We start from the raw sequence: 19,725 nt of genomic DNA on the forward strand, positions 1-19,725 counted from the left end.
ACGCCCCAGAAAGGAGACTTGTCTTCTGCAGGTTTGGAGTTTCTGTTTACTAACCTTAAAACCCCCCTCTGCCAGAAGCATCAAGACTGTCTTAGTGGCCTGTATGCAGGCAGTTGCAGATGGTGCCGCCAGCAAGAGATCATCTACATACTGAATAAGGGTGGTCTGGTCCGGCAATTGACAAGTGGAGAGCGCCTGCTTCAGTACCTGATTAAATATGCCGGGTGAGAGAGCAAAGCCCTGAGGTAATCTGGTATACCGCAACTGGGCTCCCTGATACGTGAAGGAAAAGACATCCCTACAACTCTCTGCCAATGGCAGACAGAAAAAAGCATTGGCCAGGTCAATACAGGTAAACCAATTCTGTGCTGGGTCGAGATTAGTCAAAGCAATGTAGGGGTTAGGCACCGGCACCGTAGGTGTGAGCAGAATATCATTTATTGCTCTCAAGTCGTGGGCCATGCGATATTTACCAGTACCTTTCTTCTCAACCGGGAGAATGGGAGTATTGCAATTGTCGAGGAGCGAGATCCAGGGGCGCCACCTTTGATATGCTGACCAGATGCCTCCCTGGTCTGGTGGTTCAGGGCAAAGTTTAGCCCAGTAAATGTCTGCTCCCTATTTCTCAGAGGGTCTAAGTAGGAACTGCGCACATTCCCCGGTAGAATACCGGGTGCAAGGCAAGCACGTGCCATCTGGTAGAGTCACACTCAGTCCTTCAAGGGAGCAGAAAATAGTAGCCCCCAGTTTGATCAGTAAATCCCTCCCCAGGAGGTTGACAGGAGTGCCCGGAGAGTAGATGTAGGAGTGGCGGACGCACTGGTGGCCCACTTATGTGAGTAGTGGCAGTGTCACCGGCAGTCTGTTTCTCCCCCGAGAAGCCCATAACTGTGGTAGTCTGCGTCGACAGCATAGATTTTGAGGTGGTGTTCAACGTGGAGCACGTTGCCCCGGTGTCGACCAAAAACGACAACTTCATGTAATTGACCGTCACGGGCAGCAGTGGATCTGCCGTAGTTTTACTGCTGTCCGGGTCTCTCGGTGGGGTGTATCATTCTTGGTAGGGATCCTCCCAGGTCACGGGAGATCCCCAGTCCATCACTGGCATGTTGTAGGATGGACGGCCACCTCGTCCACAATACGGACGAGGTGGCCGTCCGTATTGTGTCCCCCCCGGGTTCTTCCTCGGGCGAAGTAACCTCTGTGAGGACAGTCTTTTACCCAATGGTCTGTGTCCCCACATAGGAAGCATACATTTGAAGTGCCTCGGGGTGGACCCCACGCCCCCTGCGTCCTCTCCATCCATTTCCCCCCCTCGGAGCTCCCCTGTACCCCCTCTGTTCACCGATAGATGGCGATTCGGCTCCCAGGGCGGTATGGGAAACAGGTCCAGGGATTCCGGAGCATCCATTCCCCATTGCCACATCAATTTCTTTGGTTCCTCATTTTTCTCCTTCTTTTTGTCTGAGTTAACCCTTTGCCGGGCCTCTTTAATTAAAAGCTGAGTTTGGAGGCCCTGATTCTGCTCGTCTTCCTTTTGCAATTGTTGCTGAACATGAGTCAGATGGTGCACCAGATGTCTCTCCCACACCACAGAGTCGGCCCCCCTGTAAATCAGGATTGTCACACATAGCAGTTTTTACCTTCTCCGGTACTCCCTCAGGGGCCCTGGTTTGCCAGGATGACACCCAGTATGACGCACCCACAGTTCCTTAGTCCGATCTAAGTAGGTCCTTGGATTTTCTTTCGAGTTCCATGCCAGTTTGGGCACGGCGGACGAAGTGGGTAATGAATATTTTTCTCTAATCACCCTGCTCAGGTCACCAGCCCATTGCGCAAACGGCTCCTCATCATGCCGGAGCAAGGTCCCTGCTGCCCTCTCAAGGTCTCATGCGTCTATACTGGTCAGGCACCTCTGAATAACCGCCCTAAAGTTTCACAATGCCAATCTCTGCCCTGCGGTCAGCTTATCCAATTTGCCAAGCCACAAACCTCCTCCCTCTGCCACCGGGGGGAGTTGATCCACCAACGCCTGCACATCCCCGAGCCCGTACGGCCGATACTTCACTCTTCCTCCCGAGGCCAACAAGTGTGCTTGAAATGAATGATGCGGATTTACCTCCCCGTCCTCCACTCGGTCCTTTTCGTCCTTGCTGCTCTCAATGGATTGGGTAAACTGATTGGGGGGAGGTGGGGGACCCTTGGGGGGGTCCCCATGATCTGAGCTTTTGCCAGTAGTTCTCACTAGGACCTGGATCTTCTAGTTTACCAGTCTCCTTTCCACCTGAGCCGTTCGTTTCTTCTTCATCAGCCTCCTTTATCTCTGGACGCCATGCTCCTTATGCCCAGAGGACTATCTGTCCTACCTTTGCTTGTCTTTGTGGGGTGAACTTCAGCAACACTTCCCGGTCTAATGTCTGTGGGTCCGTCCACCTGTCTGTACTTACCTTTGCCTCAGGAGGTGTTTGAATATGAATATTCCTAGGGCCTTCCTCTCTATGTGCTCTGTCTGCAAAAGGAACAGGTTCCAGCACATGATCCGGGGAACTTCGTCCACTTCCAGAGGGAGTTAACTTCAAGGTTTCCCACTCACTGGTATACTCCTTATGGCCTGATTTCTGTGGATGGGCCTGTGGACCAGGCTGAGGCAGATCAGGCACTTGCAGTTCTCCTTTTTTTGATCTCTATTACCGGATATAGGGTTGGAACCGAGGATGCCGACGGACTACTTATGAAATAAGGTGGCGGCAATTTCTCGTCAGTTCCCCCTTCGGCCTTCCATGTCTTATCCTTGTGTAGATGCTGGGTACTCTGCCACAGCAGGGCTATATTCGTCCAGGTACTGGCCTCTGCCTCCTCTTCCTGTTTTTTCTGTCTGAACTTACCTTTACGGAACATGGAAGCTTTTTCTCCTTCCATTCCTGCTTCCTTGGCCTGTTTCTCGTGTCCATGTGCCTTCTCCCATATCCATGGGATCAGGGCAGCTCGATCCTGTGGGTCTCTTCCTTTTTCCTTAATCAAATCCAATAGCTTCTTCCTATAATGTTCTTCCATTTCTTCTTTTGTAGTCTTCTGCCCCTGCTTCAGCTGACCTGCCGCCAGGGTTGATGCCACCTCTAACTCGTCACTAATCCTTCATTTTTTGGAATATCTTCACAAAGTGGATCAGTCTCTTTGTTGAAGCCTCCTGGCACTGTTAGTGGAAGAATTATTTTGATAGGTCTTATAGTTTTTCTTAGATTCTCCATTCCTCATGTGTAAAAGTGCTGTGTCACTGTCACTACCCCTCACACTCTGGGCTTAAGTCACCATAGCAACAGCTCACAAAGCATTAGCAGAGACAACAGCTGCCTGTGGTTGGTAATTAGATCGACAGTTTCAGGCACCAAGCGAGGCCATTTTCAATATCAGCCATGGTTTTCTGACATGGTCAGACTTTCACAATAAAAGTCTACAGTCATTAATAGGAAGATATTACATTTTTGTAAACTACTGGTCCTCGGGCAGTCTAGGCCTATATCAGCATAACTAAGGGATGGTTCAGGGTTGCCTGAAGCCAGCCCTAACTATACGCTTTGTCAAAGAGGAAGGTTTTAAGTCTAGCCTTAAAAGTACAGAGAGTGTCTGCCTCCTGAACCCAGGCTGGGAGCTGGTTCCATAGGAGAGGAGCTTGATAACTAAAGGCTCTGCCTCCCATTCTGCTTTTGGAAACTCTGGGAACCACAAGTAGACCTGCACTCTGAGAGCGAAGTGGTCGATTGGGATAATATGGTACTATGAGGTCTTTAAGGTATGAAGAAGCTTGATTATGAAGGGATTTGTATGTGAGAAGAAGGATTTTAAATTCTATTCTATATTTTACAGGGAGCCAATGAAGAGAAGCCAATATAGGAGAAATATGATCTCTCTTGCTAGTTCCTGTCAGGACTCTGGCTGCGGCATTCTAGATTAATTGGAGGCTTTTTATTGAGATATTGGGACATCCAGATAGTAATGAGTTACAGTAATCTAGCCTTGAGGTAACAAATGCATGGACTAGTTTTTCTGCATCATTTTGAGACAGGATGTTCCTAATTTTGGAAATGTTGCGCAGGTGAAAGAATGCAGTTCTAGAAATTTGTTTTATGTGTGAGTTAAAGGACATGTCCTGGACAAAAATAACTCCAAGGTTTTTTACAGTAGTGCTGGAGGCCAGGGTTATGCCATCTAGAGTAGCTATAATATTAGAAAAGTTATTTCTGAGATTTTTTGGCCCAAATATAATGACTTCTGTTTTCTCTGAGTTTAAAAGTAAAAAGTTACTGGTCATCCAGGCCTTTATGTCAGTTAGACAGGCTTGAAGTCTGGTTAACTGGTTTGTGTTAACAGGTTTAATAGATAGATATAACTGAGTGTCATCTGCATAGCAGAGGTAATTAATAGAGTGCTTCCTAATGACATATCCTAAAGGAAGCATGTACAGGGTGAACAGAATCGGTCCTAGCACGGCGCCTTGTGGACCTCCATAACTAAGTTTTGTTCGTGTGGAAGGTTCCTTTCCAGCCTTCGTGATGCCTGCTTTAAGGTACGAACATGTAAATTATACCATGGGGCTAGTCTTCTCTGATTCACTAACTTCTTTTTCAGAGGGGCTACAGAATCAAGTGTTTCACGCAGTGAGGTTACAGCGCTGTCAACAACATGATCAATTTGGTAGGGAGTAGGATTGAGGCAGCTGCCCTCCACTATGTTTATACTTGGCATAGATGCAAATAAAAATGGAATCATTTTCTTAAATTTATTAACAGCGTTGTCGGATAAACATCTGCTGTAGTGGAATTTTCTTCCAAACGCAGCATGATCCATCATTTTAAATTCAAAAGTTATTAAAGAATGATCTGACAAAACAGGATTTGGGGGAAAAACTATTAGATGTTCAATTCTGATGCCATAGGTCAGAACAAGATCAAGGATATGATTAAAACAGTGGGTGGGTTTATTAACGTTTTGAATGAAACCAATTGAATCTAATATAGAACTAAATGCAATGCTGAGGCTGTTATTTTCAACATCTACATGAATGTTAAAATCTCCCACTATAATAACTTTATCTGATCTAAGCACTAAATCAGACAGAAAGTCAGGGAATTCAGTTAAAAACTCTGAGTAAGGAACAGGTGGACGGTACACAGTGACAAGTACAACTGGTTTTTGTGTTTTCCAGTTTGGATGTGAGAGACTAAGAGTGAGGCTCTCAAATGAGTTATAACTGTTCTGAGGATGAAAGTTTAATAATAAGTTTGTTTGGAAGATTGCAGCTACTCCTCCACCTCGACCTGTGCTTCGAGGAACATGATTTTTATGACTGAGGGGGGTTGATTCATTCAAACTGACATATTCATCCTGCTGTAACCAGGTTTCAGTAAGATAAAGTAGGTCAATTTGGTGATCAGTTATCAAATCATTTACTAACAGAGATTTAGAAGAAAGGGACCTAATATTTAATAATCCACATTTGACAGTTCTGTTTTTCTGTTCAATAAGAGGAGTGGTCTTAATTTTTATTAAGTTTTTATGAATAACTCCTCTTTTGTTAACGTCTGATTTAATTGATTTATATGTTCGAGGGGCAGACACAGTCTTTATGTGGTTTGGGGGGGCTCTAAGGAAACTGCAGAGAGGCGTTTTAGACTGGGTCTCTGCATCCCGGTCCCCACCCTGGATTGTCAGGCTTTAGGTCGCTAATAAACTCGGCCAAATTTCTAGAGATGAGAGCTGCACCATTCAAAGTGGGATGGATGCCGTCTCTCGCTACCAGACCGGGTTTTCTCCAGAAAGTGGCCCAATTGTCTATGAAGCCCACATCGTTTGCTGGACACCACCAAGACAGCCAGCGACGGAACGACGACATGCGGCTAAAAATGTCATCGCTGTTCAGATTGGGGAGGGGTCCAGAGAAAACTACGGAGTCCGACATTAATTTAGCAAAGTTACACACCGACTCAACATTAATTTTAGTGACCTCCGATTGGCGTAATCGGGTGTCATTGCTGCCGACGTGAATAACAATTTTCCCATATTTACGATTAGCCTTAGCCAGCAGCTTCAGATTTGACTCAATGTCGCCCGCTCTGTCCCCGGGAATATATTTGACTATGGTCGCTGGCGTCTCTATTTTCATGTTCCTGACTATGGAATCGCCAATTATCAGAATCGGTTTCTCAGCGGGTGTGTCGCTGAGCGGGGAAAATCTATTAGAAACGTGTACAGGCAGGTGATGAGCCGTGGGTTTCTGCTTAGGAGTACGTTTCCGTCGGACTGTCACCCAGGCTAATTCTCCGGGCTGCTCCGGAGCTGCCCTTGGACCGCTAACAGACCCTGACCCTGATTCTAGTATAAGATCCCAAGAGTCTCCAGCAGCACTGTGTCCTTTCAAAATAAAAGCCCTGAAATAGCATTTTCTCAACAGAAAAGCCCTGAAACAGCAACTCAATATTAAATCCTACATTGGTTATTGGCATATGGCTTCAGGCACCAAGTGAGGCCATTTTCAATATCAGCCCTGGTTTTCTGACATGGTCAGACTTTTACAATAAGTCTCCAATTATTTATAGGAAGATATTATTTTTTTTTAAAGTATAAGGAATATTCAACATAAACTCCAGATTCTAGTGTAAGGTCCCATGAGACTCCTTCAGCATATTGTGCTTTCAAAATAAAAGCCCTGAAATAGCAACATGACCTTAAAATGGTCGTATACAGCTTCAGGCACCAACTGAGGTTATTTTTAATGTCAGCCATGGTGTCTGCTCCCAGGACATGGTGATACTTTCACAATACAAGGCTACAGATATTGATAGGACAATATTACATTTTTGTAAAGTATAAGGAATATTCAAAATTAAGTTCAGATTCTAGTATAAGGTCCCATGAGTCTCCTATAGATTTTTGTCCTTTCAAAATAAAAGCCTTTTTTATAGTATTTTCTCAAAATAAAACCCCCTCACTACAGTTTGCAGTTCTCGATTATTCCAACTGCGTCAGGTGATTCAAAACGTGCTTCAGCTGTTTAGCGGCTGCCGACGCAGTTTGCCTCGAGCTTTTTGCAGTGGTCAGCAATCCCAAAGCAATTTCTTCAGAAATTGCATCGTCTAGTTGTTGGGATTGCTGTGTAAACAGCAAGCCCAAGATATGTTCTTCGTTTTTTCTCTTTATTATTATTATTCCGCTGTTTTTCGGTCGCTATCTAGTCCTACACTGTTCGACGTAGAAACGTCATTCAAACACCGTCCCGTTCAGCTCGATGAGGAGAGGGCTGCTTCTTGATATTCCAAGATATTCCAGGTTTTGTTGGAATTTTTTCCCATAGAAATGAATGGAGAGAACATTAAAATCCTCTTAAACTTTGTCCTCTTTCAGCTTTAACTGTGTCAGCATACTTTCAACTAGAAACGCCATTCGACCTTTAAACAGGTCAGAAGGCATTAATCTGTAAGTCTTGTATTCTGTTTTTTGATATCTATTTTGGTTTTTCTTTAATCGCAGTTTACGTTTTATGGTTTTTAATCGGCATTTTCTGAATTTTACATTGGTGTGTATGGGAGAGAGCTAGAGTGGGTGATGTTATCACTCTCTTTTATCAACTTTTTTCTCTCTTTTCTTCTCGTGTTAACTTTCAGCTTAGTAAAACATTTATATATCAAAGTAGTAGAGATTTTTGTCTTCTTTCAGGTAATGCTGTTCTCATTTTGATAGGACCTACAGTTTTTCCACCAGGTGGCCATATCCACAGAGAGTGACTGCTCAATCTCTCATTCACTCCCATTGTAAAAGAGCTCCAGGAGTTCTGGTGAAAAACACAAATGAAGGCTGTTTCTAACTCGCCACCAATCCTTCATTTTTTGGAATATCTGCACAAAAAGTGGATCAGTCTCAGAAACATGATCTTAGAATGGTCGTATACAGCTTCAGGCACCAATTGAGGTCATTCTGCTCCCAGGACATGGTGAGACTTTCACAATAACAGTCTACAGTTTTTTATAGGACGATATTACATTTTTGTAAAGTATAAGGAATATTCAAAATACAGTACAGATTTCAGTATAAAGTCCCATGAGTCTCCTGTAGCTCTTTGTCCTTTCAAAATAAAAGCCTTTTTATAGCATTTTCTCAAAATAAAAGCCCCCTCGCTACAATTCATAGCTCTCGATTATTCCATCTGCGTCAGGTGATTCAAAATGTGCTTCAGCTGTTTAGCGGCCAGCGACACAGTTTGCCTCGAGCTTGTCGCAGCGGCCAGCAATCCCAACGCAATTTTTTCAAAAATTGCATCGTCAAGATATTATTATTATTCCACCGTTTTTTGGTCGCTATCTAGTCCTACACCGTTACTTTCAGCTAGAAACACCATTCACCCTTTAAACGGGTCAGAAGGCATTAATGTATAAGTCTTGTATTCAGCTTTTTGATATCATTTACAGTTTTTCTTTAATCGCAGTTTACGTTTTATGGTTTTTTTTAGGCTTTTTCTGATTTTTACATTGGTGTGTATGCGAATGCTCACAGCTAGAGTGGTGACATCATCGCAAGAGTGGGAGAGGCTGTTAAATTTATTGAAAATTCTTCTCTCTAACTCGCCGTCACGGCCACCAGGTGGCCAAACCCACAGAGAGTGACTGCTCAATCTCACATTCACTCTAATTTTAAAAGAGGTCCAGGAGTTCCTCTTCTTCTCCTTTCAGCTGCTCCCTTCAGATGGTGGTGCCCAGGAACCTGAATGACTCCACTGGTGCCACAGTTTTGTTCATGATGGTGAGAGGGGTTGGGCGGGGGGTTTTCTCCTGAAGTCCGCTACCATCTCCAGGTTGTTGTATCTGCACCAGAGAGCCAGCAGCTCTAGCTCCTGTCCTCTTTACAGCCAATCAGAGGAGCACATATGTCTTGAGTAAAAACAAGCACTTATTATAGTAAGAGGGAGACAATCTTGGGACTGTGACAGTAAAGGAGAAACACCAGAGTTAAATCAACTTTCCTGGATTACATTTAGTTAAACTTTAATCTTCTTCTTCTTTTCCTTTCGGCTGCTCCCTTCAGGGGTCGCCACAGCGAATCATCTGCCTCCATTTAACCCTATCCTCTGTATCCTCCTCACCCACACCAACTATCCTCATGTCCTCCTTCACTACATCCAAGAACCTCCTCTTTGGTCTTCCTCTAGGCCTCCTTCCTGGCAGCTCTAACCTCAGCATCCTTTTACCAATATATTCGCTGTCCCTCCTCTGAACCTGTCCAAACCATCTCAATCTGGATTCCCTGGCTTTTTCTCCAAAACATCTAACATGAGCTGTCCCTCTGATGTACTCATTCCTGATCCTCGTCAGTCCCAGAGAGAACCTCAACATCTTCAGCTCTGCTACCTCCAGCTCTGCTTCCTGTCTTTTTCTTGTTGACCCTAGGTACTTAAAATCCTCCACCTTCTTCACCTCTACTCCTTGTAACCTCACCGTTCTACTTGAGTTCCTCTCATTTACACACATGTACTCTGTTTTACTGAGGCTCAGCTTCATTCCTCTCCTTTCCAGATCAAACCTCCACCTCTCTAGATTTCCCTGCTCTCACTACAGATGACAATGTCATCTGCAAACATCGTGGTCCACGGAGATCCCTGTCTAACCTCATCTGTCAGCCTGTCCATAACCACAGCAAACAAGAAGGGGCTCAAAGCCGATCCTTGGTGTAACCCCACCTCCACCTTGAACTCCTTTGTCATCCCTACAGCACACCTCATACATGTCCTGCACCACTCGAACATACTTCTCTGTCACTCCAGACTTCCTCATACAAAACCACAGCTCCTCTCTCGGCACCCTGTCATATACTTTTTACAAATCTACAAAGACACAATGCAGCTCCTTCTGGCCTTCTCTGTACTTCTCCATCAGCATTCTCAAAGCAAATATTGCATCTGTGATACTCTTTCTTGGCATGAAACCATACTGCTGCTCACAAATGCTCACTTCTGACCTCAGCCTAGCCTCCACTACTCTTTCCCATAACTTCATTGTGTGACTCATCAGCTTTATTCCTCTGTAGTTTCCACCATGCTGCACATCTCCCTTGTTCTTAAAGATGGGAACCAGTACACTTCTCCTCCATTCTTCAGGCATCCTCTCACTCTCCAAAATCTTGTTAAGTAGCCCAGTCAAAAACGCTACACTCTACACTCTACACTTCCATTTCTCCACAGGCCTTTCCACTCTTCATCCTCTTCAACGCCTTCCTCATTTCATCCTTACTGATCTTTGGTACTTCCTGCTCCACAACAGTCACCTCAACTACTCTGTGCTCTTTAACATTTTCCTCATTCATCAACTCTTCAAAGTATTCCTTCCATCTTTCCATCACACTTGTGGCACCCATCAACACATTTCCATCCCTGTCCTTAATTACCCTAACCTGCTGCACATCCTTCCCATCTCTGTCTCTCTGCCTTGCCAACCTGTACAAATTCACCTCTCCCTCCTTAGAGTCCAACCTATCATACAAATCCTCATATGTCATTTGTTTGGCCTTTGCCACCTCTACCTTCACTTTACGCTGCATCTCCCTGTACTGTCTGTTCTCTTCTGTCCTCTCAATGTCCCACTTCTTCTTAGCTAACCATTTCCTCTTAACACATTCCTGAACTTCCTCATTCCACCACCAAGTCTCCTTATCTGCTTTCCTCTTTCCAGATGACACACCAAGTACCCTCCTACCTGTCTCCCTGATCACTTTAGCTGTAAGCAGTCCAGTCATCTGGAAGAACCTCCTGACCTCCCAGAGCCTGTTTTAGTTCCTCCCTGAAAGCCACACAACACTTTTCCTTTTTCAACTTCTACCACTTTGTCCACTGCTCTGCCCTTGTCCTCTTCATCTTCCTCACCACCAGAGTCATCCGACACATCACCATCCTGTGCTGTCTGGCTACACTCTCCCCAGCCACTACTTTGCAGTCACTGATCTCTTTCAGGTTGGAATGTCTGCACAAGATGTAATCAACTTGTGTGCTCCTGCCTCCACTCTATCCACCTTATGCTCCTCCCTTTTCTGAAAAAATGTGTTCACTACAGCCATTTCCATCCTTTTTGAGAAGTCAACCACCATCTGTCCTTCTGCATTCCTGTCCTGCATACCAAACTTACCCATCACTTCCTCGTCACCTCTGTTTCCCTCACCAACATGTCCATTGAAGTCTGGCCCAATCACCACTCTCTCACCACTAGGGATATCCTGAATCACCTCATTCATCTCCCTCCAGAATTTCTCCTTCTCTTCTAACTCACATCCTACCTGTGGGGCACTGACAACATTCAACATCACACTTTCAACTTCCAGCTTCACACTCATCACCCTATCTGACACTCTCTTCACCTCTAAAACATTCCTAGCAAAACCCTCTTTCAGGATAGCTCCTACTCCATTCCTCTTTCCATCCACACCATGATAAAACAGCTTGAAACATGTTCCTAATTTATAGGCCTTACTACCTTTCCACCTGGTGTCCTGAACACACAAGATATCCACCTTTCTTCTCTCCATTATATCAGCCAACTCTCTAGTTTTCCCCGATAAAGTCCCTACATTCAAAGTCCCTACTCTAAGTCCTACACTTCTGCCCTTCCTCTTCTTTCTTTGCCTACGAATACGCCTTCCTCCTCTCCTTCTTCGACCAACAGTAGTCCAATTTCCACTGGCACCCTGTAGGTCAACAGCACCAGTGGCGATCGTTGTTAACCCAGGCCGCAACCGATCCGGTATGGAAGTCATATTTGTGTTTCGCATGTTTGGCTGAAATTTTTACATCGGATGCCCTTCCTGATACAACCCTTTGCATTTACCCGGACTCAAGATCGGCACATAAAGACACTGGATTGTGCCCCCCTGTGGTTGCATTAGGTCCAGGTCCAGGAGTTCCATGGTGTATAAATCTGCCACATTCCCCCCTTTTGACACAAAGTGTCAACACATTTATCATAAGACATTACCAATCAGGGGAAACAAAATGTTACATCATTAGTCAGGGTCTTTCTATATTTGGATCACTGTCATTGTATGGGTTTCCCGGCGCCCAATCATTCAAAGCCATTTCGTGTTTTAATAATGTTAGTCTATGAGATTTGTCATTTGCTTGAAGTAAATAAAAACCTTTTATAGTTTCATTTGCAAATGCAGACATTGAATAGGTAGTATTGTCAACGTGATCGGCTAAAAATTTTACACCATACCATGGTAACTGTCATATCCCGGAAACTAGGTTTCCAGTTCTGGGATTTTATTTTGTAGGGACAAGGGGAAGTGTTTGGGCATTCTCTTCTGAACTTGTCTTGATTACTGATTTGTGTCACCTGCGGACCTTTGCTTAAATAGCAGGGATCATGTGGACACAAGCCGCCGGATTGTTTGTTACCACACTCTCGTGAGGATTCACGTTTCGGCTGTATGTACTCTGATGTTTGACGTCTGGATTGACCGGAGGAATCTCCAGCATACGGCAAGTGACTTTTCTTTCTTTTTCGGCTCAAGACCCAAGACGGACAATTCACTCGATGAGGTTTCTCCTGGCCGTCGGAGAAACCACAACCTTCCGACTCTTCTAGGATTTACAGTCATCACCATTGGTCTTCAACCAATCCCTCACTTCATTCATTGTACTCCCAAATAAACTTTGGTATACTCTGCTTCGGTGTCTGGGTACTTGTGTTAGATGGGGTCGTGATCCATACTAATTTATACACAAATCATGACAGGTAACAACCCAATTCCCCATTTTTCACCTAAAGAAACACGCCAATGGAAAGCTTCAAGGGTTAAAATTTTGCTATCTCTTGTTTTTCAATGTGATTTACACTATGCATTAAATTAACAGGAACTAAGGCTAAGTTAACAATTATAAGGTTAACAAAATAGCAATATCCTGACCATCCTGACGGTAGGAAAAGAAATCCTTTAGTTCCACAAAGCCAATAAAAATTTCCAATAGGCGATATACCCATATTTGCAGGAACATGAAGGCAATCATTTACTAGTATTGTTCATCCATCTTCGAAAGTGATATTTACTGAGCCAGAAGCTGGCTGGTTCTTAGCCCCATATTCAGTTATGATTTTCCGACTTGTAAGACCAGCAACAGGGTTTGTACATCGTGATATTCCCATAAACTGCCCTGTTCCATTCGAACACAGACACATTGAATGTGAAATATTTGTGGGTTGCATGCGTACTTCAACAGGGTCAGCTATAGTATAATTCAATGGAAATGGTACAGGCTACATGTGATCACAAAACCAATCTACACATAACAAATAAATTGATTTCTGCTCCTGTGTATGGCCATATGCATACCATATGGTAAAGCCTTTAGCATACCATATTTGATGGGAATATTTACAGTAGGAATACCAACTATTAGCATGAACAGAGGGTTGACATAGCACTTCATCTGCATTAAACCCCCAAGGTTTCCAATCAAGACTGTTCAAACAACTGTCTTTTGTGTCTTATTAATAGTTCTTTGTTTGCCTCTAAGATATCATCTTCTGGGGGCTCATGATCTTGTCTGGATGACATGTCTTTGCTTCTTCTTCCTTTTGTGGTTTTGTCTGTTCTTAATGCAGTCTGAATGATGGCTGCAGTGGTGATAATTCCAATGATGAAAACTGCTAACAGCCCACAAAGTCTGTGCATCTTCTCAGCTCCTTGTTGTCGTCTCATCGGTGGCACCCTGTGGGAAGGGTTTACAGTGGGATGCATGAATCCACATAACTTTCTCTGCAATCCGGAGCAGCACCTGGTATAGTTCTGTCCAATGGGGCTGGTTCCAATGCTTTTTCCTAAGGTCCACAATCCAGTCTCCTGACTGGATGGTATGGAGTTTTTCTTACTGCAGGCTCAGGAAGGGCAGCTTTTACCTTAGGGTCTGGTTAACTGCACAACAGTATTATAACATCTCATCATCCTTTCCTGTTAAAGTTAATTTATTCTGGGGGAAAGGCGTATTTGTCATTCACATGGGTCATCCAGTGAGTATCTCATAAGGAGAGAGTCTAGTTGTTTTATGTGGGCGGCTTCTCATAAACATTAGTGCTAGAGGTAAGACTAGAGGTAAGACTTTGACCCATGATAATTGTCTCAGCCATTAATTTTGTAAGTTTGGTTTTCAGTGTCTGATTAGCTCTTTCAGCTGCACCATCGCTAGCTGGATGGCATGCACAATGTGTTTTTGAATTAATCTAAAGACTTTCTGTTAGATTTTGTATCACATTATTTACAAAATGTGATCCATTATCACTACTTAGTTTGGAAGGGAGTCCCCATCGTGGAATTATTTCTTTTAGTAATGCCTTTGCCACTGAATCTGCAGTAGCATTTCTGCATGGAAAATACTCAATCCATTTTGAAAACATATCCAATATTACTAGGCAATATTTGTAGCTATTACATGGAGTGAGTTCAGTAAAGTCCATCATTAAATGTTTGAATGGACCTTCTGGTTTTGGATGTGCTGACATAGTCATTTCTAAACTTCTGCCTATATTGTTAGTAGCACAAATCACACAAAAAATTTCAGCACACACTGATGTATACCCCGGTGCATACCAAAATCTATTTGCAATATCCAACATCCCCCCTTTCGAAACATGGTCAGGCCCATGAGTCAATTTTGGCAGGAAGGGAAATATGGATTTTGGGAGTACTGGGAGCCCAGCAGGGTTTACCCAGATATCTGAGGGACTTTTTCTGCACTCTTTTCTTATCCAGGCAGTTTACTCTCACATCAGTTCCCATTTGCAATAAGGTGACATCATCAAAGGAGAAAACATTTTCCTGAATAGATTGGGGCATTTGGAGAATTGGGGAGACAGGTGAGTTTGCTGCTGCTTTAGCTGCCCTATCCGCATTTGCATTTCCCTGCAAGTTGTGATAAGTAGCACCAGTGTGAGCCTGGCATTTGCACACTACTACTGAAACAGGGAGCAACAATGCAGTCAGAAAACTAGAAAATTGCATTTCCTGCGGAAGATGCGTGTGAATGCTGAAAGCTGAATGACGCTGACCAGCAATGCTGAAAATGGCTGAAATGCATTTCTGAATAAGCTGAAGTCTGAAATGCAATGCTGAACAACCCTGGAAGCTGAAATGTAAAACTGGAGTTGGAAGCTTAACTTGTTTAGCTAAAAAAAAAAACAGTTCAACATTCCTGAAAAGGATGGAAAGAGAATATGTTGAAGTAGAAAAAAATTGGTTTTCAATTGATAAAGAAAGAAGTGTTAAACTAATATGAATCACTGTAGTGAAGGAAAGTGGTAGGATAACTGTCTATGTCCAATTGTCTATGAAGCCCACATCGTTTGCTAGGTGGTGTCCAGCAAACGATGTGGGCTTCATAGACAATTGGGCCACTTTCTGGGGAAAACCCGGTCTGATAGCGAGAGATGGCATCCATCCCACTTTGAATGGTGCAGCTCTCATCTCTAGGAATTTGGCCGAGTTTCTTAGCCGACCTAAAGCCTGACAATCCAGGGTGGGGACCGGGATGCAGAGACTCAGTCTAAAACGCTTCTCTGCAGTTTCCTTAGAGCCGCCGCCCCCTTCAAACCACATAGAGACTGTGTCTGCCCCTCGAACATATAAATCAAATAAATCAGACGTTAACAGAAGAGGAGTTATTCATAAAAACTTAATAAAAATTAAGACCACTCCTCTTATTGAACAGAAAAACAGAACTGTCAAATGTGGATTATTAAATATTAGGTCCCTTTCTTCTAAATCTCTGTTAGTAAATGATTTGATAACTGATCACCAAATTGACCTACTTTATCTTACTGAAACCTGGTTACAGCAGGATGAATATGTCAGTCTGAATGAATCAACCCCCCTCAGTCATAAAAATTATCATGTTCCTCGAAGCACAGGTCGAGGTGGAGGAGTAGCTGCAATCTTCCAGTCAAACTTATTATTAAACTTTCATCCTCAGAACAGTTATAACTCATTTGAGAGCCTCACTCTTAGTCTCTCACATACAAACTGGAAAACACAAAAACCAGTTCTACTTGTCATTTTGTACCGTCCACCTGTTCCTTACTCAGAGTTTTTAACTGAATTCCCTGACTTCCTGTCTGATTTAGTGCTTAGATCAGATAAAGTCATTATAGTGGGAGATTTTAACATTCATGTAGATGCTGAAAATAACAGCCTCAGCATTGTATTTAATTCTATATTAGATTCAATTGGTTTCATTCAAAACGTTAATAAACCCACCCACTGTTTTAATCACACCCTTGATCTTGTTCTGACCTATGGCATCGAAATTGAACATCTAATAATTTTTCCCCCAAATCCTGTTTTGTCAGATCAATCTTTAATAACTTTCGAATTTAAAATGATGGATCATGCAGCGTCTGGAAGAAAATTCCACTACAGCAGATGTTTATCCGACAACGCTGTTAATAAATTTAAGAAAATGATTCCATCTTTATTTGCATCTATGCCAAGTATAAACATAGTGGAGGGCAGCTGCCTCAATCCCACTCCCTACCAAATTGATCATGTTGTTGACAGCGCTGTAACCTCACTGCGTGAAACGCTTGATTCTGTAGCCCCTCTGAAAAAGAAGTTAGTGATTCAGAGAAGACTAGCCCCATGGTATAATTTACATGTTCGTACCTTAAAGCAGGCATCACGAAGGCTGGAAAGGAAGTGGCGTTCCACAAACTTAGAGAAAATTTTTCTAGCCTGGAAAAACAGTCTACTAACATATAAAAAAGCCCTCCGTAAAGCCAGAACTGCATACTATTCATCACTAATAGAGGAAAATGAGAACAATCCCAGGTTTCTTTTCAGCACTGTAGCCAGGCTGACAAAAAGTCACAGCTCCGTTGAGCCCAGTGTTCCCTTAGCTCTCAGCAGTGATGAATTTATGAGTTTCTTTACAAATAAAATCACAACAATTAGAGATAAAATTCAGCAGATGCTTCCTATACCTGCAATAAATGAATCTTTTACTACAGTAGCTCTTGAATCATCTGTAGGACCTCAGTTATGTTTAGACTGCTTCTCTCCTATAGATCTCTCAGTAGTTGCTTCATCGAAATCATCAACGTGTCTCTTGGACCCCATCCCGACTAGACTGCTTAAAGGCACCCTGCCATTAATGAACTCATCTTTATTGGACTTGGTAAATTTATCTCTAGTATCAGGCTACGTACCACAGGCCTTTAAGACTGCAGTAATCAAACCTTTACTCAAAAAGCCTAGTCTTGATCCAACCTGCCATTTATTTCTAAAATCCTAGAAAAAGCTGTTGCTAAGTAGCTATCAGACCACTTACACAGGAATGAACTATTTGAAAATTTTCAATCAGGATTTAGAGCACATCATAGTACAGAAACAGCACTGTTGAAAGTTACCAAAGATCTTCTCTTAGCCTCAGATAATGGACTTGTTTCGATACTTGTCCTCCTAGACCTTAGTGCAGCATTCGACACCATTGACCACAACATCTTATTACAGAGACTGGAGCATGTGATTGGTATCAGAGGAACAGCATTAAAGTGGTTCCAATCCTATTTATCGGACAGATTCCAGTTTGTTCATGTCCATGATGAACCTTCCACACGAACAAAAGTTAGTTATGGAGTTCCACAAGGTTCTGTGCTAGGACCGATTCTGTTCACCCTGTACATGCTTCCTTTAGGATATATCATTAGGAAGCACTCTATTAATTACCACTGCTATGCAGATGACACTCAGTTGTATCTATCTATTAAACCTGTTAACACAAACCAGTTAACCAGACTTCAAGCCTGTCTAACTGACATAAAGGCCTGGATGACCAGTAACTTTTTACTGTTAAACTCAGAGAAAACAGAAGTCATTATATTTGGGCCAAAAAATCTCAGAAATAACTTTTCTAAAATTATAGCTACTCTAGATGGCATAACCCTGGCCTCTAGCACTACTGTAAAAAACCTTGGAGTTATTTTTGACCAGGACATGTCCTTTAACTCACACATAAAACAAATTTCTAGAACTGCATTCTTTCACCTGCGCAACATTTCCAAAATTAGGAACATCCTGTCTCAAAATGATGCAGAAAAACTAGTCCATGCATTTGTTTCCTCAAGGCTAGATTACTGTAACTCATTACTATCTGGATGTCCTAATATCTTAATAAAAAGCCTCCAATTAATCCAGAATGCCGCAGCCAGAGTCCTGACAGGAACTAGCAAGAGAGATCATATTTCTCCTATATTGGCTTCTCTTCATTGGCTCCCTGTAAAATATAGAATAGAATTTAAAATCCTTCTTCTCACATACAAATCCCTTCATAATCAAGCTCCTTCATACCTTAAAGACCTCATAGTACCATATTATCCCAATAGACCACTTCGCTCTCAGAGTGCAGGCCTACTTGTGGTTCCCAGAGTTCTCAAAAGCAGAATGGGAGGCAGAGCCTTTAGCTATCAAGCTCCTCTCCTGTGGAACCAGCTCTCAGCCTGGGTTCAGGAGGCAGACACACTCTGTACTTTTAAGGCTAGACTTAAAACCTCTACCTCTTTGACAAAGCGTATAGTTAGGGCTGGCTTCAGGCAACCCTGAACCATCCCTTAGTTATGCTGCTATAGGCCTAGACTGCCCGAGGACCATCGGTGCACTGAGCTCCCCTACCCTAACCCCCCCCCTTCTCTCCCACCTCATGTATATTCCACCATTGAATGTTACTAACTTTGTGCTCTCTCTCTCCCCTAGTTTGTGCTCTCTCCCTCTCTCTCTGTTCTCTCTGTACCTTCTGCAGGTGTCCCTGGTCCTGGAGCTGTTTATCGCTGATGTGCATTTACTGGCCCCACCAACTTGCAGTGTCTATTTGTTGTTTATTGTTGCTGTTCTTTTCTCTCTGCTCTATCCACTCACCCCAACCGGTCGAGGCAGATGGCCGTCCAAACTGAGCCCGGTTCTGCTGGAGGTTTTTTTTTCTTCCGTTAAAGGGAGTTTTTTCCTCTCCACTGTCGCCAAGTGCTTGCTCATAAGGGAATTGTTGGGTTTTTAGTTTTAGTTTTTGTAAAGTGCCTTGAGATGATTTGTATTGTGATTTGGCGCTATACAAATAAAATTGAATTGAATTGAATTGAATTGAATAACAAGAAAAATCCAAAAGCTGAGAAAACTTAACCTCACAAAATGGAGGATCTACTAGACCTATCAAGATAATTCCTTAACTAACAGTTCCAGGAGGCTTCAACGAAGAGACTCATCCATTATTTGTGAGTTGTATCAGCAGTGGACATTAGGCAGCCAGTCAGTCAGTAATTACCAACCACATGCAGCTGTTGTCCTGCTATTGCTTTGTGAGCTGTTGCTATGGTGACTGTGGAAATGCAGACGCACCTATGGGGACTTCATATAAGATAAAGGAAGTAACTGGCCTTAGCTTGCTCAGCAACCACCGCCCAGAACACATAAAAGACAACAAGGGAATAACAACTCCATATATGATAATGCACTAAATTCCTTTTGGTGGAAAACTACTGGTATGGTTGGGCGGTGGTCAGCAGCTATATACATTGTATAGTTTCCACCTATAGTTCAGATCTCTCTGCCTGCGTGTGTGAGTTGATCTCCGGAGACATCTCTGTATTTTTACAATAAATTGGTGTGCCGATTCATAACTTTCGCTCCGTCTTCTTTTAACCCTCCATCAATGGACTC

The sequence above is a fragment of the Mastacembelus armatus genome, chromosome 13 (assembly GCF_900324485.2).
Source record: "Mastacembelus armatus chromosome 13, fMasArm1.2, whole genome shotgun sequence".
NCBI classification, from domain to species: Eukaryota; Metazoa; Chordata; class Actinopteri; order Synbranchiformes; family Mastacembelidae; genus Mastacembelus; species Mastacembelus armatus.